The sequence below is a fragment of the Zea mays genome, chromosome 3 (genome assembly GCF_902167145.1).
Source record: "Zea mays cultivar B73 chromosome 3, Zm-B73-REFERENCE-NAM-5.0, whole genome shotgun sequence".
Classification (NCBI taxonomy): domain Eukaryota; kingdom Viridiplantae; phylum Streptophyta; class Magnoliopsida; order Poales; family Poaceae; genus Zea; species Zea mays.
In genome coordinates, this window is record NC_050098.1 from 37776763 (window position 1) to 37799658 (window position 22896).

The window sequence follows — 22896 nt, forward strand, 5'->3', positions numbered from 1 at the left end:
GAGATCCTTCGGCCGAAGCTAGTATAATTGGTGGAAAAATTTTTACCGATATCTGGGATAATGGTGGCCGAGAAATGGCCGGAGAAATTATTCGAAGAAGTGAAAAGGGCATTCACGATGCTAGAGAAGTAGCTGAGGCTGCTGAAAAGAGCGCAGAGGCCGAAGGTCTATTAGGTATTAACTAATAGTTTTTATTGTGTTGTAATCTTAGGCTTTAAGATTTGTTTGCGATTTGTAATAGCAATGTAGCCGTATCCTGTCTTACTTCAGATCCTGCTAAAGCGTCTTCGGGCCCTCAGCCGAAAGGAGACGACGAAATTAAAAAGATGGCTGAAGATATTATGGACGAAGTCGTCAATCGGCTCCTAAACGAGGCTGCAGAAGTCGTTTTGAGAGAAAATTAAGTACTTTTGTGAAAACTTCTGAAATGTAATATACTGTAACATTTTGTAACCCCAAATGTAATATACCTATTTTTGTTAGTCAATTCTTTACGATGCATGAAACTTTACACGTACCGCTTTTGAGTCTTTGACGAAAAAACACCTTCCCTTCTTTTCATGCTTCGTGAAGAAGAATTTTTCTCTGTCACAACAATATCCAATGTTCTGATGAATAATATCCAGGCTTCGTGAAAATATTTTCCGAAGCTATACTTCCGAAGATCAATGATGTATCTTTTTGTGACTATGATTTCTCCCCTTTTTTCAAAGCGTTCTTCTGTAGATTGATAATGTGTCCACCTCTTGTGCCATGTGCAAAATGATGTATGATGCTTATGCTATGCGAAATGATGCGATGATGTTATGTTATGTGAGATGATGTTTATTCCGAAGATACATACGCATCCCTGCAATAAAACACAATCTTTTATAAGCCTCCCTTAGGAGCTTCTTCGCCTTTTACTTCAGCGGAATCAGCGTTTATTTTTCGCTGTAAGCCTCCCTTAGGAGCTTCTTCGCCTTTTACTTTCAGCGGTATTCGCGTTGACTTTTCGCGCTTCGCCTTTTACTTAGGCGGTATCAGCGTTGACTTTTCGCTGTATGCTCTGCATTCCCTTTGGAACGACTTTGGAGCAGAAAACTTACACTGCGCTCCCTTTGGAACGACTTTTTTGTGACTTCGGCAAACTTACTCTGCGTTCCTTAGAACGACTTTTTGTTGCTTCGAAGAATTTTCGATAGTTCGAAGGTCCTCTTTGTTATCACAAGTCTTTGAACTTTAATCAATATAAGCCTGTGAAGAAAATATATTTTCCTTATAGGAATCAACGAAACTAATTACATGAAACCTAAACAATGTCCTTTATTACAGAAAATAAAACTGAATGAAAAAGATTGCTATTAAGGTAGGATATTTGTCAATAGATGTGCTTTGACTCTGGCACAGTGCTATTGACTGTATGAGCTTCGGACTGCTCTCTGAAGTCCCTCTGGTGTGGAGCATACTGGCTCCCTTCTGGCTGCTGGCCTTGTTGCAACGGAGGTGGAGGCGGAGGCTGTTGCCAGGAAGCTTGAGGCTGACTCGCCGAAGCAACAGAAACTGCAGGATGATTGCCCACATATTCTGGGATGTAGGGCGAATGATACGAAGCTGTATGCATGACCTGCTTCGGCTGAGCTTGTTGTGCTGCTGCTTCAGCTATTTCCTTTTGCTTCTGAATAGTAACATGGCACATCCTGGTAGTATGGCCTTTGTTCTCACTGCAGAATAAGCAAAAGATTCTTCTCGGTTGATCGCCAAATCTTCCTCCAAAGCCCCTGGCGCCTCTGCCTCTTGGAGCTGGTGGTCGGAAGGAGCTTTGCTGTTGCCCCGAAGCCTGCGAGGAACTTTGTGGCCTTTGCTGTTGGCTTCCTCTATCATCATTTTGTGTAGAGTTATGAATTGATCTCACGTGCCTCGGGTAGAACCTCCCTCCGAAGCCCCTGGTCATTTCAGAAAACCTGAAAGCCTCCTCCCTTCTTTGGCGAAAATCATTATCGGCCCGAATGTACTCGTCCATCTTCTGGAGCAGCTTCTCCAAAGTTTGAGGAGGCTTCCTAGCGAAGTACTGAGCTGACGGTCCTGGCCGAAGCCCCTTGATCATGGCCTCAATGACAATTTCATTGGGCACCGTTGGTGCCTGTGCCCTCAAACGCAAGAACCTTCGGACATACGCCTGAAGGTATTCTTCGTGATCCTGGGTGCACTGGAACAGAGCCTGAGCAGTGACCGGCTTCGTCTGAAATCCTTGGAAGCTAGTTAACAACAAGTCCTTCAGCTTCTGCCATGAAGTGATCGTTCCTGGTCGAAGGGAGGAATACCAGGTTTGAGCAACACTCCTGACAGCCATAACGAAAGATTTGGCCATGACTGAAGCATTGCCACCATACGAAGATACTGTTGCTTCGTAGCTCATCAAAAACTGCTTCGGGTCTGAGTGGCCATCGAATACGGGAAGCTGGGGCGGCTTGTAAGACGGAGGCCAAGGTGTAGCCTGCAGCTCAGCGGACAGAGGAGAAGCATCATCAAAAACAAAATTCCCATGATGGAAATTGTCATACCAGTCATCTCCGTTGGGAAAACCCTCCTGATGAAGATCTTGGTGTTGAGGCCTTCAGTGCTGCTCATCCTGGGCAAGATGACGAACTTCTTCAGAGGCTTCGTCTATCTGCCTCTGCAGTTCAGCTAGCCTGGCCATCTTTTCTTTCTTCCTCTGTACTTGTTGATGAAGCATCTCCATATCTCTGATTTCTTGATCTATCTCGTCCTCTGGTGGTGTCGGGCTGACAGCCTTCCTTTTCTAGCTTCGGGCCTCCCGCAGGGAGACTGTCTCCTGATTGTGGTCCAGTGGTTGCAGAGCTGCAGCCCCAGTCGCTGAAGCCTTCTTCGGCGCCATAACGAAGGTTTATGATCGCCGAAGGTGTTCAAAAAACTCAGAGTGGAAGTAAGTTCACCGGAGGTGGGCGCCAATGTTGGGGACTTGTTCTCAAATGCTAGGAGTTAAGAACAAGGCAACATAAAAAATGTTAATCGCTAAAGTCCTTCGTCCTTCGAAGCATTATTTCCCTTAGGATATAATGATTTTCGGACGAAGGTAATGAAGAGCGTGCCTTCATAAATTTATTATACAGTGACGAAGGATAAAATGTAGAGAATATAAAAGATAACATAAATAATTATATATTACTACCAGACATAGACATAAATATCTTTGAGTTACAAATGTACCTCCAACTGGAAGGAGATGATAGTACAAGCGTGACGCAAAAAGCGAATGCCAAGTCAGCCTGAACAGTACGGGGGTACTGTTCTCCTATTTATAGGCACGGGACACAACCCATACAAAATTACATTCATGCCCTTTACACTTGATAATAATTCTATAGTAATCTGTCGAGGTTTAAATAGCCTTTTCATCTTTAAGTCGGTTTCACTTCTTGCTACCGCGCCGAAGCTTTCCTGCTCACACCTTCGGCTCTGTATCAACCTTCGTATTACTCTGGTCTACTGTGATGCTGACTTGAATCCGAAGATACCTGTTCACACATTATACTCCAGAAATACTGTTAAATCCTGTTTTTGAGGACCTTCGGATGCCGAAGGTCCCCAACAGGCCCCTAGCCGACCCCTAACGAACGGGGCATGGACGTCCACTCGGATTACCCGCTTGCAGCTCACCGGAAACACCATGTTCGGCGCCCATCGAGGGCAACATGGCGCTTTCCCCCCTCCTCCTTGCGGAAAGGCGACGCAGGGGCATATGTAAAAAAGCCGAGTCTGTCCCTGATCGCCCTCTCGCCCTATGCAGAGGCTCGAGGGCTGCTCTCGCAAACCCGGCTCCGGCCGAACCGTTGACAGCGTCAACATACCAGCCCGAGAGCTTGGGACCCGACCGTACACCCGGGCTACGGCCAACTCGCATGAGGGAACAACCAGACCAGCCGAAGCATTACGCGAGGCATTAAGACCTCGAAGGAGTGAAACCACTCCTCCGAGGCCTCGGGGGCTACACCCGGCGGGTGCGCTCGCGCGCACCCCCCGGAACAAAATGCAACCGAGAAAGGCTGGTCCCCTTGCAAAAAAGTGCGACGAAAGCCTCCAAGCGAGTGCTAACACTCCCTTCGAGGCTCGGGGGCTACTGTCGGGGACCATAATTAGGGGTACCCTCAAGACTCCTAATTCTCAGCTAGTAACCCCCATCAGCATGAAGCTGCTAAGGCCTGATGGGTGCGATTAAGTCAGGGATCAGTCCATTCGAGCGACTCGATCACGCCTCGCCCGAGCCTAGCCTCGGACAAGGGCAGCCGACCCCAGAGGATTTCCGTCTCGCCCGAGGCCCCCCTCCAACGGCGAACATATTTCTGGCTCGCCCGAGGCCATGCCTTCGCTAAGAAGCAACCCTGACTAAATCGCCGCACCGACCGACCAAATCGCAGGAGCATTTAATGCAAAGGTGGCCTGACACCTTTATCCTGACGCGCGCCCCCCGGCAGAGCCGAAGTGACCGCCGTCACTTCGCCGCTCCACTGACCGGCCTGACGGAAGGACAGCGCCGCCTGCGCCACTCCGACTGCGGTGCCACTTGACAGAGTGAGGCTAACAGGCAGTCAGGCCCTGCCGAAGGCACCATAGGAAGCTCCGCTCCGCCCGACCCAGGGCTCGGACTCGGGCTAAGTCCCGGAAGATGGCGAACTCCGCTCCGCCCGACCCAGGGCTCGGACTCGGGCTAAGTCCCGGAAGACGGCGAACTCCGCTCCGCCCGACCCAGGGCTCGAACTCGGGCTAAGTCCCGGAAGACGACGAACTCCGCTTCGCCCGACCCAGGGCTCGGACTCGGGCTAAGTCCCGGAAGACGGCGAACTCCGCTCCGCCCGACCCAGGGCTCGGACTCGGGCTAAGTCCCGGAAGACGACGAACTCCGCTCCGCCCGACCCAGGGCTCGGACTCGGGCTAAGTCCCGGAAGACGACGAACTCCGCTTCGCCCGACCCTAGGGCTCGGACTCCGCCCTGGCCTCAGCCGACGACCTCCGCCTCGCCCGACCCAGGGGCTCGGACTCGGCCACGGAAGACAGAGTCGACCTCGGCTTCGGAGGAGCCTCCACATCGCCCAACCTAGGGCACAGGCCAGCCACGTCAACAGGAGGCGCCATCATCACCCTACCCCAAGCTGACTCAGGCCGCAGGGAACAAGACCGGTGTCCCATCTGGCTAGCTCCGCCGGATAGGCAATGATGGCGCCCTGCATACTCTGTGACGACGGCGGCTCTCAGCCCCCTTACGAAAGCAAGAGGACGTCAGCAAGGACCCAACCGCTCCAACAACTGTCCCTCCACCAGGCTCCATCACTCCTCCGACGGCCACGACATCACACCAGCTGGGTGCCAAAATCTCTCCGGCTGCCACAACGGCATGTACTTAGGGCGCTAGCTCTCCTCCGCTAGACACGTAGCACTCTGCTACACCCCCCATTGTACACCTGGATCCTCTCCTTACGCCTATAAAAGGAAGGACCAGGGCCCTCTTAGAGAAGGTTGGCCACGCGGGGACGAGGACGGGACAGGCGCTCGCTTGGGGCCGCTCGCTCACTCCCCCGCGTGGACGCTTGTAACCCCCTACTGCAAGCGCACCCGACCTAGGCGCGGGACGAACACGAAGGCCGCGGGATTCCCACCTCTCTCACGCCGGTCTCTGGCCGCCTCGCTCTCCCCCTTCGCGCTCGCCCTCGCGCTCGACCCATCTAGGCTGGGGCACGCGGCGACACTCACTCGTCGGCCCAGGGACCCCCCGGTCTCGAAACGCCGACACTGGTAGATGTGGTTAAGTCGGCTTTAGAAGCATTGGAAACTAGACTTCAAGAGCTTTCCAAAAAGTACTTTTGGGCCTTCATAGCTTTTGAGAATCAAAAGATATGACTGTTTCTTCTAGACGGTTCTGTTGCGCTGGACTGACTCGGATATAGCTCTTCGTGCTGATTCGCCCTTGATATGTTTTGTCCTTCCTCTTTGGTGAACCTAAGTAATATCAACATACACGACTTAGGTAGCATAAAATTCTCATTAGTGTTTAAATGAAATTCATAAAGTAGCGCGTACACCTCTTGTTGTAGCTTCTTAGCTCGGCTACGTGTAATTGGTCCATCAAAGACTTGGGTTGGTGATGATGTTGGTTGTACTTGAGTTGATGTAGTATGACTTGGGGGTTGTAACATGTTGCTTAATGGTGTGGTCATATCATTCCCTCTCTCAAACGGTCACTTAGACCGAGTGAGCTTCTCTTCCCAATCAAACGGGACACTAAGTCCCCACAAGGACCACCACACAATTGGTGTCTCTTGTCTTGGTTACAATTTAGTTGGAATCAAGAAAGAAGGAGGAAGAAAAGCAATCCAAGCGCAAGAGCTCAAATGAACACAAGTATCTCTCTCTCACTAGTCACTATTTGATTGGAATTGTCTTTGGACTTGGGAGAGGATTTGATCTCTTGTTTGTGTCTTGTATTGAATGCTATAGCTCTTGTATGAGGTGTGAAGGCTGAAAACTTGGATGCATTGAAGTGTGGTGGTTGGGGGTATTTATAGCCCCAACCACCAAAAGAACCGTTGGTGAGGGCTTCTGTCGCATGGCGCACCGGACAGTCCGGTGCGCCACCGAACACTGTCCGGTGCGCCAGCCACGTCACCCGGCCGTTCGATTCTGACCATTGGAGATTCTGACATCTGGGCCACCGAACAGTCCGGTGGTGCACCGGACAGGTCCTGTAGAGTGTCCGGTGCGCCTTCTGGCTCTGCTCTGACTTCTGCGTGCACTGTATCGCATTAACTGCCGTTGCAGACGACCGTTGGCGCTGTAGTAGCCATTACTCCGCTGGCACACCGGACAGTCTGGTGCTACACCAGACAGTCCAGTGAATTATAGCGGAGTGGCTCCCAGAATTCCCGAATGTGGCAAGTTTGAAGTCGGGTTCCCTGGTGCACCGGACAGTCCGGTGCGCCAGACCAGGGCACACTTCCGTTGTCTTTTGCTCTCTTTATTTGAATCCTTTCTTGGTCTTTTTATTGGTTTGTTGTGAACCTTTGGCACCTGTAAAACTTATAATCTAGAGCAAACTAGTTAGTCCAATTATTTGTGTTGGGCAATTCAACCACCAAAATCAATTAGGAAAAAGGTGTAAGCCTATTTCCCTTTCAATCTCCCCCTTTTTGGTGATTGATGCCAACACAAACCAAAGCAAATATATTAGTGCAAAATTGAACTAGTTTGCATAATGTAAGTGCAAAGGTTGCTTGGAATGAAACCAATAATTATTTCTATTAGATATGCATGGATGGCTTTCTTCTAATTTAAAATTTTGGACCACGTTGCACCACATGTTTTGTTTTGCAATGTTTTGGAAATTCTTTTTCAAAAATCTTTTGCAAATAGTCAAAGGTATATGAATAAGATTTTGAGAAGCATTTTCAAGATTTAAAATTTTCTCCCCCTGTTTCAAATGCTTTTCTTTTGACTAAACAAAACTCCCCCTCAATAAAATCCTCCTCTTAGTGTTCAAGAGGGTTTTAGATATTAATTTTGAAAGGGGTCATACCAATTTTGAAATTGTATCAAAATAAGATACCAATTTGAAAAACACTTTTCTTAACACAAACTTGAAAGACTAAATTTTTGAAATTGGTGGTGGTGCGGTCCTTTTGCTTTGGGCTAATACTTTCTCCCTCTTTGGCATGAATCGCCAAAAACGGATACTTGTGAGTGAAATATAAGCCCTTTAATTTTCTCTTCCTATGGTAAATAACATATGAGTGAAGATTATACAAAGTTGAAGAGCGGTGTGGAGCGACGACGAAGGATGAACAATTGATGGAGTGGAGTGAAAGCCTTGTCTTCGCCGAAGACCCCATTTCCCCTTTCAATCTATGACTTAGCATAATATTCACTTGAAAACACATTAGTCATAGCACATGAAAGAGAAACGATCAAAGGTATAGAAATGAGCAATGTGTGCAAAATATCAATAAAAATTCCTAGAATCAAGAATATTTAGCTCATGCCTAAGTTTGGTAAAAGTTTGCTCATCTAATGGCTTGGTAAAGATATCGGCTAATTGTTCTTTGGTGTTAACATATGCAATCTTGATATCCCCCTTTTGTTGGTGATCCCTTAAAAAGTAATACCGAATGGCTATGTGTTTAGTGCGGCTATGCTTAACGGGATTATCCGCCATGCGGATTGCACTCTCATTATCACATAGAAGAGGAACTTTGGTTAATTTGTAACCATAGTCCCTAAGGGTTTGCCTCATCCAAAGCAATTGCGCGCAACAATGGCCTGCGACAATATACTCGGCTTCGGCGGTAGAAAGAGCCACAGAATTTTGCTTCTTTGAAGCCCAAGCCACCAGAGATCTTCCCAAGAACTGGCAAGTCCCTGATGTGCTCTTTCTATTAATTTTACACCCTGCCCAATCAGCATCGGAATAACCAATTAAATCAAATGTGGATCCCCTAGGGTACCAAAGGCCAAACTTAGGAGTATAAACTAAATATCTCAAGATTCGTTTCACGGCCCTAAGGTGAACTTCCTTAGGATCGGCTTGGAATCTTGCACACATGCATATGGAAAGCATAATATCCGGTCGTGAAGCAAATAAATAGAGTAAAGAACCTATCATCGACCGGTATACCTTTTGATCTACGGATTTACCTCCCGTGTCGAGGTCGAGATGCCCATTGGTTCCCATGTGTGTCTTGATGGGCTTGGCATCCTTCATCCCAAACTTGGTGAGTATGTCTTGAATGTACTTCGTTTGGCTAATGAAGGTGCCCTCTTGGAGTTGCTTCACTTGAAATCCTAAGAAATACTTCAACTCCCCCATCATAGACATCTCGAATTTTTGAGTCATGATCCTACTAAACTCTTCACATGTAGATTCATTTGTAGACCCAAATATGATATCATCAACATAAATTTGGCATACAAACAAATCATTTGCAAGTGTTTTAGTAAAGAGAGTAGGATTGGCTTTTCCGACTTTGAAGCCATTAGCGATAAGAAAAACTCTTAGGCATTCATACCATGCTCTTGGGGCTTGCTTGAGCCCATAAAGTGCCTTAGAGAGCTTATAAACATGGTTAGGGTACTCACTATCTTCAAAGCCGGGAGGTTGCTCAACATAGACCTCCTCCTTGATTGGTCCATTGAGGAAGGCACTCTTCATGTCCATTTGATAAAGCTTGAAGCCATGGTAAGTAGCATAGGCAAGTAAAATGCGAATGGACTCAAGCCTAGCTACGGGTGCATAGGTTTCACCGAAATCCAAACCTTCGACTTGTGAATATCCCTTGGCCACAAGTCGGGCTTTGTTCCTTGTCACCACACCATGCTCATCTTGTTTGTTGTGGAAGACCCACTTGGTTCCTACAATATTTTGGTTAGGACGTGGAACTAAATGCCATACCTCATTCCTCGTGAAGTTGTTGAGTTCCTCTTGCATTGCCAGCACCCAATCCGAATCTTGAAGTGCTTCCTCTACCCTGTGTGGCTCAATAGAGGAAACAAAAGAGTAATGTTCACAAAAATGAGCAACACAAGATCGAGTGGTTACCCCCTTTTGAATATCGCCGAGGATGGTGTTCACGGGGTGATATCGTTGTATTGCTTGGTGGACCCTCGTCATCTTCCTTGTTTTGATCATTAGCATCTCCCCCTTGATCATTGTCCTCCTCTTGAGGTGGCTCCTCTTGATCTTCATTATCATCATCTTGAGCTTGATCCTCATCTTGAGTTGGTGGAGATGCTTGTATTGAGGAAGATGGTTGATCTTGTGCTTGTGGAGGCTCTTCGGATTCCTTAGGACACACATCCCCAATGGACATGTTCCTTAGCGCGACGCATGGAGCCTCTTCATCATCTAGCTCATGAAGATCAACTTGCTCTACTTGAGAGCCGTTAGTCTCATCAAACACAATGTCACAAGAAACTTCAACTAGTCCAGAGGACTTATTAAAGACTCTATATGCCCTTGTGTTTGAATCATATCCTAGTAAAAAGCCTTCTACAGCCTTAGGAGCAAATTTAGATTTTCTACCTCTTTTAACAAGAATGAAGCATTTGCTACCAAAGACTCTAAAATATGAAACATTGGGCTTTTTACCGGTGAGGAGTTCATATGATGTCTTCTTGAGGATTCGGTGAATATATAACCGGTTGATGGCGTAGCAAGCGGTGTTGACCGCCTCGCCCAAAACCGATCTGAAGTCTTGTACTCATCAAGCATGGTTCTTGCCATATCTAATAGAGTTCTATTCTTCCTCTCCACTACACCATTTTGTTGTGGTGTGTAGGGAGAAGATAACTCATGCTTGATGCCTTCCTCCTCAAGAAAGCCTTCTATTTGTGAGTTCTTGAACTCCGTCCCGTTGTCGCTTCTAATTTTTTTGATCCTTAAGCCGAACTTATTTTGAGCCCGTCTCAAGAATCCCTTTAAGGTCTCTTGGGTTTGAGATTTTTCCTGCAAAAAGAACACCCAAGTGAAGCTAGAATAATCATCCACAATTACAAGACAATACTTACTCCCGCCGATGCTTATGTAAGCGATCGGGCCGAATAGGTCCATGTGGAGTAGCTCAAGTGGCCTGTTGGTCGTCATGATGTTCTTGTGTGGATGATGAACACCAACTTGCTTTCCTGCTTGACATGCGCTACAAACCCTGTCTTTCTCAAAATGAACATTGGTTAGTCCCAAAATGTGCTCTCCCTTTAGAAGCTTATGAAGATTCTTCATCCCAACATGGGCTAGTCGGCGGTGCTAGAGCCAACCCATGTTAGTCTTAGCAATTAAGCAAGTGCCGAGTTTAGCTCTATCAAAATCTACTAAATATAGCTGACCCTCTAACACTCCCTTAAATGCTACTGAATCATCACTTCTTCTAAAGATAGTAACACCTATATCCGTAAAAAAGACAGTTGTAGCCCATTTTGCATAATTGAGAAACGGAATGCAAATTGTAATCTAAAGAATCTATAAGAAAACATTGGAAATAGAATGGTCAGGAGATATAGAAATTTTACCCAAGCCTTTGACCAACCCTTGATTTCCATCCTCGAATGTGATAGCTCGTTGGGGATCTTGGTTTTTCTCATAGGAGGAGAACATCTTCTTCTCCCCTGTCATGTGGTTTGTGCACCCGCTATCGATGATCCAACTTGAGCCCCCAGATGCATAAACCTACAAAACAATTTTAGGCCTTGTTCTTAGGTACCCAAACGGTCTTAGGTCCTTTGACATTAGAAACAAGCACCTTAGGTACCCAAACACAAGTCTTTGACCTCTTGTATTTGCCCCCAACATATTTGACAACTACTTTGCCTGATTTGTTAGTTAAGACATATGATGCATCAAAAGTCTTAAATGAAATATTAGGTTCATTTGATGCAATTGGAGTTTTCTTCTTAGGCAATTTAGCACGGGTTGATTGCCTAGAACTAGATGCCTCACTCTTATACATAAAAGCATGATTAGAGCCAGAGTGAGACTTCCTAGAGTGAATTCTCCTAATTTTATGCTCGGGATAACCGGCAGGGTATAAAATGTAACCCTCGTTATCCTGAGGCATAGGAGCCTTGCCCTTAACAAAATTAGATAATCTTTTAGGAGGGGCATTAAGCTTGAGATTGTCTCCCTGTTGGAAGCCAATGCCATCCTTAATGCCAGGGCGTCTCCCACTATAGAGCATGCTTCTAGCAAATTTAAAATTTTCATTTTCTAAGTCATGCTCATCAATCTTAGCACTAAGTTGAGCTATGTGATAATTTTGTTTCCTAATTAAAGCTAGGTGATCATGAATAGCATCAACATTAATGTCTCTACATCTAGTGCAAATAGTAACATGCTCAACGGTAGACGTAGAGGGTTTGCAAGAATTTAATTCAACAATCTTAGCATGTAATATGACATTTTCATCTCTAAGATTGGAAATGGAAATATTTCAAACATCTAATTCCTTAGCCTTAGCAATTAGTTTTTCATTCTCATTTCTAAGGTTAGCAAGAGAGGCATTCAATTTTTCAATTTTAGCAATTGAACTAGCATTATCATTTCTAAGATTGTCAATTGAATCATCACAAACACTTGATTTCTCAACCTTAGCAATTAATTTGGCATTTTCATTCCTAAGGTTGGAAATAATATCATGGCAAGTGCTCAGCTCACTAGATAATTTTTCACATTTTTCTACCTCTAGTGCATAAGCATTTTTAACTTTAACATGCTTTTTGTTTTCTTTAATTAGGAAGTCCTCTTGGCTATCCAAGAGTTCATCCTTCTCATGAATAGCACTAATCAATTCATTTAAGTTTTCCTTTTGTTGCATGTTTAAGTTGGCAAAAGGGTGAGCAAATTATCCTCATCATCACTAGAATTATCCTCATCACTAGAAGTTGCATACTTAGTGGAGGATTTTGATTTTACCTTCTTCCTTTTGCTGTCCTTTGCCATGAGGCATTTGTGGCCGACGTTGGGGAAGAGAAGGCCTTTGGTGACGGCGATGTTTGCGGCGTCCTCGTCGGAGGAGGAGTCGGTGGAGCTCTCATCGGAGTCCCACTCGCGGCATACATGGGCATCGCCGCCTTTCTTCTTGTAGTACCTCTTCTTTTCTCTTCTCTTTCCTTTCTTGTCGTCGCCACTGTCACTATCACTTGATAATAGACATTTCGGAATAAAATGACCGAGCGCACCACACTTGTAGCAAACTTTCTTGGAGCGGGGCTTGTAGTCCTTCCCCCTCCTTAGCTTGAGGATTTGGCGGAAGCTCTTGATGATGAGCACCATTTCCTCGTTGTCAAGCTTGGAGGCGTCGATGGGAATTCTACTTGGTGTAGAATCCTTCTTTTCTTCTTCCATCGCCTTGAATGCGACGGGTTGCACCTCGGGTGTTGAGGTGGCGCCTTGCTCGATGATTTTCTTGGAGCCTTTGATCATTAGTTCAAAGCTCACAAATTTTCCTATCACTTCCTCGGGAGACATTAGTTTGTATCTAGGGTCACCACGAATTAATTGAACTTGAGTGGGATTAAGAAATACGAGTGATCTAAGAATAACCTTGACCATTTCATGGTCATCCCACTTGGTACTCCCGATGTTGCGCACTTGGTTCACCAAAGTCTTGAGCCGGTTGTACATTGCTTATGGCTCTTCCCCTTGGTGAAGCATGAAGCGACCGAGCTCCCCCTCGATCGTTTCCCTCTTGGTGATCTTGGTCACCTCGTCTCCTTCGTGCGCGGTCTTGAGCACGTCCCAAATCTCTTTGGCACTCTTCAACCCTTGCACCTTATTATACTCCTCTCGACTTAGAGAGGCGAGGAGTATAGTAGTGGCTTGGGAGTTGAAGTGTTGGATTTGTTCGACCTCCTCCGAATCATAATCCTTGTCCCCTTCTTTTGGTACCTGCGCTCCATACTCAACAATATCCCATATGCTTTTGTGGAGTGAGGTTAGGTGATGCCTCATTTTATCACTCCACATAGAATAATCTTCACCATCAAACATAGGTGGTTTGCCTAATGGGGCGGAAAGTAATGGAGTGTGTTTTGAAATACGAGGATAGCGAAGGGGCATCTTAGTATACTTCTTGCGCTCATGGCGCTTAGAAGTGGCGGATGCCGATTCTGAGCCGGAGGTGGAGGGTGACGAAGAGTCGGTCTCGTAGTAGACCACCTTCTTCATTTTCTTCTTCTTGTCACCCTTTCGTTGAGACTTGATGGAGGAAGAGGATTCCTCCTTGTGCTTGTGGGCGGACTCCCTTGAGTGCGTTCTCCCCGAGCTTGCGACTTGTCGCCGGTCCCGATCTCCCTCTTGGCAGATGCTCCCGACATTACTTCGAGCGGTTAGGCTCTAATGAAGCACCTGGCTCAGATACCAATTGAAAGTCGCCTAGAGGGGGGTGAATAGGGCGAATCTGAAATTTATAAACTTTAAGCACAACTACAAGCCGGGGTTAGCGTTAGAAATATAAACGAGTCCAAAAGAGAGGGCGAAAACAAATCACAAGCAAATAAGGCGGATGAGACGGTGATTTGTTTTACCGAGGTTCGGTTCTTGCAAACCTACTCCCCGTTGAGGTGGTCACAAAGACCGGGTCTCTTTCAACCCTTTTCCCTCTCTCAAACGGTCACTTAGACCGAGTGAGCTTCTCTTCTCAATCAAACGGGACACTAAATCCCCACAAGGACCACCACACAATTGGTGTCTCTTGTCTTGGTTACAATTGAGTTGGAATCAAGAAAGAAGAAGGAAGAAAAGCAATCCAAGTGCAAGAGCTCAAATGAACACAAGTATCTCTCTCTCACTAGTCACTATTTGATTGGAATTGTCTTTGGACTTGGGAGAGGATTTGATCTCTTGTTTGTGTCTTGTATTGAATGCTATAGCTCTTGTATGAGGTGTGAAGGCTGAAAACTTGGATGCATTGAAGTGTGGTGGTTGGGGGGTATTTATAGCCCCAACCACCAAAATAACCGTTGGTGAGGGCTTCTGTCGCATGGCGCACCGGACAGTCCGGTGCGCCACCGGACACTGTCCGGAGCGCCAGCCACGTCACCCGGCCATTGGATTCTGACCGTTGGAGCTTCTGACATCTGGGCCACCGGATAGTCCGGTGGTGCACCGGACAGGTCCTATAGAGTGTCCGGTGCGCCTTCTGGCTCTGCTCTGACTTCTGCGCGCACTGTAGCGCTTTAACTGCCGTTGCAGACGACCGTTGGAGCTGTAGTAGCCGTTACTCCGCTGGCACACCGGACATTCCGGTGCTACACCGGACAGTCCGGTGAATTATAGCGGAGTGGCTCCCAGAATTCCCGAAGGTGGCAAGTTTGAAGTCGGGTTCCCTGGTGCACCGGACACAGTCCGGTGCTCCATACCAGGGCACACTTCGGTTGTCTTTTGCTCTCTTTATTTGAATCCTTTCTTAGTCTTTTTATTGGTTTGTTGTGAACCTTTGGCACCTGTAAAACTTATAATCTAGAGCAAACTAGTTAGTCCAATTATTTGTGTTGGGCAATTCAACCACCAAAATCAATTAGGAAAAAGGTGTAAGCCTATTTCCCTTTCAAAAAGCATGTGCCACTGAAGGAGGATTATTATGATGAGTTCGATGAGATCTAGGTCGTTGTATTGTATCCCAGTCAACCATGCTTGTGGAGAAGTTATCTTAGCCCGGTGTGTTTTATTTTGTTATTTTTATAAAGACATTTCGTTATGTAATAAAGATTGTAATATTGGTTTCTATACACTGAGTCATCGTATGTGTGAAACTTGATCCTGGCATACATAAGAGATGCATTTGGATTTGTCCTCAAATCCGGGTGTGACAGTATAATACAAGGTACACATTTGTAGACCTCTCTAATTGCCTTTTCTGATGCCTCATCGGACACACCCGATGACTATTTAGCCTCTCACACTCATATACAACCCTCTCTGGATGCCCTTTATGGTGCCTCATCGGACACGCTTAGTGACTACTTAACCTCTCACACTCATATGCAACTGTCTCTAGGTGTCCTATCTAGTTATGTATTTGATGCCTCCTGGACATGTCCGATGAGTGTATAATCTCTCACACTCTTCTGCAGCACTCTATAGGTATCCTATCCGGTGTACCATGTTTGCTGCACATCGGATATATTGGTGCTCTCTCTATTATGAATAGGACAAGCTCATGTCTAGTGCATCATATTTGGTGCACAACGGACACATATGGTGCAACTAGGCATTGCAAAGTCATCTATTTGGAACACTTTGGGTTGATTTTATTTGCAAACATCTCTTGGGCTTCCATAGGGCTACCTAGCGCTAAGTTGCACAAGTGTGTATCACCACTGAATACTATACTTGGATAGGTTAAGGTATCCATTCATGCTCTCCCTTTATAGAATGATGAATGAAAAAATAAAGCTCATATCGCTAATTAGTGTAAATTTTTGTGTTCGTCAACTCCATTAACATTTAAAATCGGCTAAGCCTAAGTCTTTTTATCATTATTTAAAAACCAAAAGTTGACTACCATCAATAGAGGCATAAAACTTTATAAGGCTAATTGTTCACTACTACTCCATCTGTTCATAAATATATGTCACCGTTGATCTTTTAAAAAAACTTTGACCACTCGTCTTATTAAAAAAATATTGAGTTATTATTTATTTTGTTGTGATTTATTTTATCACTTAAGGTAGTCCATGCTTGACTTAAAATTTTACATTTTTGAATAATTATTTTGAATAAGACGAGTGGTCAAAGTTTTCAAAAAAAAGAACGGTGTCATATATTTGTGAACGGATGTAGTATTTTGATCTAACTCAATTTGACTCTGCAATAAATGTTAGTCACAATAAATTGATGTTGCTCTTAATCATCAAAACTTAGAGGTCTAGATGCTTTTAACGAGTATCAAGTGTACTAATCTTAATTGGAGACCTTATATGCACTACAGGAATCCATTTAATTCCCGTCGGCTAAAAACCGATGAGAATAAGCTATAAACCGACGGGAATAACTAATTCCCGTCGGTAATAGGCTAACACCTGTCGGCCTCAAGCCGTTGGCTGTCAGGTGTCGGGGATAACATTATTCCCGTCGGCGGCTGACGGGAATAAGCTGTTAACTCCTGTCGGCCAGAACAGCCGACGGGGATCAATAGTTAATTCCCGTCGGCCAGGGCAACCGACGGGGATTAACTGTTAACTCCCGTCGGCCAGGGCAGCCGACGGGGATTAACTCGGCCGGCGGGAGTTAACCTATAATGCTGCAAAAGCAACACCAAATTAGGTCACTATTTCTCCACAATTGCACACAAAACATACACAGAACATATACATCACAAACATATGACAAAACATATATATCATCACATGAACATACTGAGAGCACCTAGAGGGGGGGTGAATAGATGATCCTATAAAATTCAACACTAAATTCCAACAACCTTGATTATAAAGATATTAGTGCGGGTTAATCAAGTCAATGAGACAAGCTCTTGCGAACACAGACAATCAAAGAGAAAGCAATCACAAGAGACACGCGATTTTATCCCGTGGTTCGGCCAAGTAACACTTGTCTACTTCCACGTTGTGGCGTCCCAATGGACGAGGGTTGCACTCAACCCCTTTCAAGTGATCCAATGATCAACTTGAATACCATGGCTTTTCTTCCTTATATCCTTTTCTCGTTTGCGAGGAATCTCCACAAGTTGGAGCCTCTCGCCCTTACAAGATTGATCACAAAGAACGCACAAGAGTAAGGTTGGGAAGAGCAACGTACACAAGACTAAAAAATGCAGCACACCAACGCACACAAGTGAAGACTTGAGCTCAAATGACACACAGGGAGTTCTCGACTTGAATGGAGCTCAAATCTCTAACACAACAAAGCGAATGCGCGGGAGCAGAGTCTGGATGCCTTAGAATGCTTAGTCAATGCTTGTTTTCTCCTCCATGCGCCTAGGGGTCCCTTTTATAGCCCCAAGGCAGCTAGGAGTCGTTGGAGAGCAACATGGAAGGCTATCCTTGCCTTCTGTCGAGTGGCGCACCGAACAGTCCGGTGCCGATCTCCTTCCTTTTCTGGCACAGACGACTGTTGCAGCTCTGGGCCAGTTGGCGCACCGGACACTGTCTGGTGCCCGCTGCCGACCGTTGGAGCTGCCACGCGTCGCCCGCGGATTGCGCGGCCGACCGTTGGCGTAGACGACCGTTGGCTCACCGGACAGTCCAGTGCACCACCGGACAGTTCGGTGAATTCTAGCCGTACGCCGCCAAACTTTTCCCGAGAGTGGCCTATTCACCAGAGACCAGCCTGGCGCACCGGACAGTCCGATGTGCCAGACTGAGCTGAGATTTTGCTGCACCGAGCCAAGTCTTCTTGGTTCTTTTCTTCTTCTCTTTTCACTGTTTCTAGCACTTAGATAGAACATATTAGTACTTAAAACTATGTACTAAGTCTAGAAACATACCTTCTCTTTGATTTGCACTTCTCTCTTCATTTAGCACATAAGAACTTAATTAAATGTGTTGGATACTTAATCACCAAAACATAATAGAAATTGCCCAAGGGCACATTTCCCTTTCAATCTCCCCCTTTTTGGTGATTTATGCCAACACATCCAAAAGCAACCAAAAGAAGTGCAACATCAATGCAATTAAGAACAAAATTGTCTTTGCACAAGTTTTGACATATTTGGATCATTCTTTACCACCACTTGGTTTGTTTTTGCAAATCAAATTCATTTTCCTATCTCTAAGTCAAACACACTTGTTTAGGCACAAAGAGAGATATTCCAATGGAAAAATTGATCAAGTGCCAAAACTCCCCCTTTTTCCCATAATCATAAATTCCCCCCCACAAGAGACCAAATTTTGCAATAAGAGTATTTTGGACAAATCAAAAGTTCTAACTCTATTGTTTTCAAAATTCACAAGTGGTATCTGATCTGTTTGCTTTGGCCTTAATTTCTCCCCCTTTGGCATTAAGCACCCAAACAGGATCATTATTGGCCCTTTAACCCCATTGCCTCACCACAAATGTCAATTAAGAGCAAAAAGGCAATCAGAGCATAAGAATGAACTTGGAGGTGAGTACACTAATACCGGAGTGCAGTGGAAGTCTTTGCATGGTCCAAGTTCACCTTTCCCTTTCAATTCACCTTTAAGACTACATTAAGTATACTCAACTACAAAGGTTAGTCTCAAAGGGTCAAGTTGTAGCACATCTCCCCCTAAATATGCGCATCATTCACACATGGACTTGTGAGGTCCGGGGAAACCTTGCACAACTTGAGCACCATAAATAAGCAACAAATTACATAAATGCATGAAGTAACATGATCAAAGGCATAAAACACATGTATGTTATAGATCAATCCAAGTTACGCGAATCTAAGACATTTAGCTCACTACTTAACCTGCAAAAGGTTTTCTCATCCAACGGCTTGGTAAAGATATCGGCTAGCTGGTTCTCGGTGCTAATATGGAACACCTCGATATCTCCCTTTTGCTGGTGGTCTCTCAGAAAGTGATGCTGGATGTCTATGTGCTTAGTGCGGCTGTGTTCAACAGGATTATCCGCCATGCGGATTGTACTCTCATTGTCACATAGGAGTGGGACTTTGCTCAGATTGTAGCCAAAGTCCCGGAGGGTTTGCCTCATCCAAAGTAGTTGCGCGCAACACTGTCCTACGGTAACATACTCGACCTCAGCGGTGGATAGGGCAACGGATGTTTGTTTCTTTGAACTCCAAGACACCAGGGACCTTCCAAGGAATTGGCACGTCCCTGATGTACTCTTTCTATCAACCTTGCATCCAGCATAATCGGAGTCTGAATATCCAATCAAGTCAAAGGTAGACCCCTTTGGATACCAGATCCCGAAGCAAGGCGTAGAAACTAAATATCTGAGAATCCGCTTAACAGCCATAAGGTGACATTCCTTTGGATCGGATTGATATCTAGCACACATGCATACGCTAAGCATAATATCCGATATACTAGCACATAAATAAAGTAATGACCCTATCATAGACCGATATGCCTTTTGATCAACAGACTTACCTCCTTTGTTGAGGTCGACATGCCCATCGGTTCCCATCGGTGTCTTCGCGGGCTTGGCGTCCTTCATCCCAAACTGCTTGAGAAGATCTTGAGTGTACTTCGTTTGGGAGATGAAGGTGCCATCCTTGAGTTACTTCACTTGGAATCCAAGGAAGTAGTTCAACTCGCCCATCATCGACATCTCAAACTTTTGAGTCATCACCCTGCTAAACTCCTCACAAGACTTTTGGTTAGTAGAACCAAATATTATGTCATCGACATAAATTTGGCATACAAAGAGGTCACCATCACAAGTCTTAGTGAAAAGAGTGGGATTGGCTTTCCCAACCTTGAAAGCATTAGCAATTAAGAAGTCTCTAAGGCATTCATACCATGCTCTTGGGGCTTGCTTAAGTCCATAGAGCGCATTAGAGGGCTTGAACACATGGTCGGGATACCTGTCATCCTCAAAGTTAGGGGGTTGTTCCACGTACACCTCCTCCTTGATTGGCCCGTTGAGGAAAGCGCTCTTCACATCCATTTGAAACAACCTGAAAGAGTGGTGAGCGGCATAGGCTAATAATATTCGAATAGACTCTAGCCTAGCCACAAGAGCAAAAGTCTCCTCGAAATCCAAACCTACGACTTGGGCATAACTTTTTGCCACAAGTCGAGCCTTGTTTCTTGTCACCACCCCGTGCTCGTCTTGCTTGTTGCGGAACACCCACTTGGTTCCCACAACGTTTTGCTTTGGACATGGCACCAGGCTCCAAACTTCATTTCTCTTGAAGTTGTTGAGCTCTTCCTGCATGGCCAACACCCAGTCCGGATCTTGCAAGGCCTCTTCTACCCTGAAAGGCTCAATAGAAGAGACAAACGAGTAATGCTCACAAAAATTAGCTAATCTTGAGCGAGTTGTTACTCCCTTGCTTATGTCACCCAGAATTTGATCGACAGTGTGATTTCTTTGGATCGTCGCTCGGATTTGAGTTGGAGGGGCCATTGGTGCTTCTTCCTCCATAGCTTGTTTTTCTTGTGCTCCCCCTTGATCACACGCCTCTTCTTGATGAACCTGTCCATCATCTTGAGTTGGGGGATGCACCATTGTAAAGGAAGATGGTTGATCTTGCTCCTATTGTTCCTGTGGTCGCACCTCACCTATTGCTATCGTGCGCATTGCGGCCGTTGGAACATCATCTTCATCTATGTCATCAAGATCACTTTTCTCTCTTGGAGAGCCATTAGTCTCATCAAATACAACGTCGCTAGAGACTTCAACCAAACCCGATGATTTGTTGAAGACCCTATACGCCTTTGTATTTGAGTCATACCCTAGTAAAAACCCTTCTACTGCTTTGGGAGCAAATTTGGAATGCCTACCTTTCTTCACCAAAATGTAGCATTTGCTCCCAAATACACGAAAGTAAGAGACATTGGGTTTGTTACCGGTAAGGAGTTCGTAGGAGGTCTTCTTGAGGAGACGATGCAAATATAGCCGGTTTATGGTGTGGCAGGCTGTGTTCACAGCTTCCGACCAAAACCGCTTGGGCGTCTTGATATCTCCAAGCATCGTCCTCGCCATGTCGATGAGCGTCCTGTTCTTCCTCTCTACCACACCATTTTGCTGTGGTGTGTAGGGAGCGGAGAACTCGTGCTTGATGCCTTCTTCATCAAGATACTCCTCCACTTATCGCTTCTTATCTTTTTCACCTTGAGCTCAAATTCGTTTTGAGCCCTCTTTAGAAAGCGCTTTAGGGTCCCTTGGGTTTCTGATTTATCCTGCAAAAAGAACACCCAAGTGAATCAAGAAAAGTCATCAACAATTACAAGACCATACTTACTTCCCCCGATGCTAAGGTAGGCAACAGGTCCAAAGAGGTCCATGTGAAGAAGCTCCAGTGGTCTTGATGTTGTCATCACATTCTTGCTGTGATGAGTGCTTCCCACTTGTTTCCCTGCCTGACAAGCTGCACAAGGTCTATCTTTCTTGAAGCAGACATTGGTCAGTCCTAACACATGTTCTGCCTTTAGAAATTTATGAAGGTTCTTCATCCCAACATGTGCTAGACGGCGATGCCACAGCCAGCCCATGCTAGTCTTAGCTATTAAGCATGCATCTAGATCGGCCTCCTCTTTCGAAAAATCAACTAAGTAGAGTTTGTCATCTAATACACCCTTAAACGCTAATGAACCATCACTCCTTCTAAAGACAGAAACATCTATATTTGTAAATAGACAATTATAACCCATGTTACATAATTGACTTACAGACAATAAGTTGTACCCGAGCGATTCAACTAAGAACACATTGGAGATAGAATGCTCAGATGTAATGGCTATCTTTCCCAGTCCTTTAACCTTGCCTTGATTCCCATCTCCAAAGATGATCGAATCCTGGGAATCCTTATTCTTGACGTAGGAGGTGAACATCTTCTTCTCCCCCGTCATGTGGTTTGTGCGTCCGCTGTCGATAATCCAGCTTGAGCCCCCGGATGCATAAACCTGCAAGGTAATTTACACTTGGGTTTTAGGTACCCAACTCTTGTTGGGTCCTACAAGGTTAGTCACAATAGCCTTTGGAACCCAAATACAAGTCTTGTCTCCCTTGAATTTGGATCCCAACTTTCTAGCAACTACTTTTTCATTCTTACATAAAAGCGCAAAAGAAGTATTGCAAGCATGGTAAATGGTAGAAGGTTCATTACACATTCTCCTAACCACATGAGGCAGAACATTACTTCTCCTATGCCCACTTCTATCATGCACAAAAGTAGAGCTAGAAGCAAACATAGCATGTGAATTAAATGCATCATAACTCCTATTATAATGAGCATTCCTAGAAAATTTTCTATCATAAATGTAAGCATGACATTTTTTTAGAACTACTAGCCATAGGAGCCTTCCCTTTCTCCTTGTTGAGAACGGGAGTCTTTTGGCTTGTTAAGTTCTTGGTTTCCTTTCGAAAACCAAGTCATCCTTAATAGAGGGGTGTCTACCAATTGTGTAGGCATCCCTAGCAAATTTTAACTTATCAAAATCATTTTTGCAAGTCTTAAGTTGAGCATTAAGACTTGCCACTTCATCATTCAATTTTGTAATAGCAATAAGATGTTCATTACATGCATCAACATCAAAGTCCTTACATCTATTACAAATACTAACATGCTCTACACATGAACTAGATTTATTAGCTTCATCTAGCTTAGCGTTTAATCATCATTCAAAATCTTTAAACTAGAGATAGATTCATGGCAAGCAGATAATTCGGAGGATAACATTTCATTTCTCTTAGTTTCTAGAGCAAGAGATTTTTGAACACTAACAAATTTATTATGCTCTTCA